Genomic DNA, 1,216 nt, shown 5'->3' with positions numbered 1-1,216 from the left:
GGGGGGGGGGGGGTGGTGGAGAGGAGGGTGGGGAAGAAGGGAAACAGGCAAAGGGCCGCTTTACTTCCTAAGCAGAGAAGCCAGCAGTGCCAAGGCTGTGCCAGGGAAAGTGCAGGTGCTTCTCAGGAATTCTGGGAAGGCCACAGCAAGGTAAACAGGGGCCTTGAGAATTCAGCTGCACCAAAATATGTATCCAGCAAAGGAATGTTGAAGCCTATAGACAGGAGGGTATATAACGCCTCGGACCCCACCCAGCGTGCTCTTCAGATGAGCTGAGAGCCTGCATAAGATGTATAGGTTTGCTTGCTTTGCTTTTTCAATAAGGGGCATGCTCTAACTGCTGTAATAAATTGGCTTTCCAAAATGCAGTCAGGGTCTCTGGTATAAATTCATTTATATGGGAAGGATCGAGGCTGGGGACACCCTCTCCACGGACTCAGGGGGCTGTCCAGGAACACCTCTCTGGTGTTGGTGAGAGGTGCCTCTAGCACTCTGAGTAACGGTTATGAAAAGAAGAAAAGAATTGTGGTATTTTGTGACTTGGTGAGTCACTCAGCACAGGATCCATGTATTGGAATAGTGTAAAACCGCCAGGTAATTTGGAGTTAGATCATGGCTCTTAACTTCATTCAGGAGGAATGGGGAGCATTTAACGCTGTTTTTTTTTGTTTTGTTTTTTTTTTGTGATGCTGTCAGAACCATATTTAGAAGACCTGTCTGGTGACAGGATGGATTGGAGGCAGCAGGACAACCAGTGTGGAAAAGATGTCAATAGACCAGGGGAGAGAAGGAGGGCCTGGCACACGGGGTGGCACTAGGGATGCTAAGTTTTGCCCGTTATTTCAGTGGTCGGCAAACTCATTAGTCAACAGAGCCAAATATCAACAGTACAATGACTGAAATTTCTTTTGAGAGCCAAATTTTTTAAACTTAAACTATATAGGTAGGTACATTGTTATTAACTTAATTAGGGTACTCCTAAGCTGGCCTTTGCTAAAAACGTCCTCAATCTGAGGGGTCGACCTCAGCGAACGTACCCCCACTTCTTCTAATGCCACTTCTTCAAAATAGACTCGCCCAGGCCGAAAACCGACTTCTTCGCATGGGCCACGAAGTTTCAATCGCACTGTACGTGCGCGCCCGCACGTGGTATTTTGTGGAAGAGCCACACTCAAGGGGCCAAAGAGCCGCATGTGGCTCGAGAGCCGCAGTTTGC

This window comes from Myotis brandtii, unplaced genomic scaffold (genome assembly GCF_000412655.1).
Source record: "Myotis brandtii unplaced genomic scaffold, ASM41265v1 scaffold105, whole genome shotgun sequence".
Classification (NCBI taxonomy): Eukaryota; Metazoa; Chordata; class Mammalia; order Chiroptera; family Vespertilionidae; genus Myotis; species Myotis brandtii.
Note: the sequence above shows the minus strand (reverse complement) of the source record.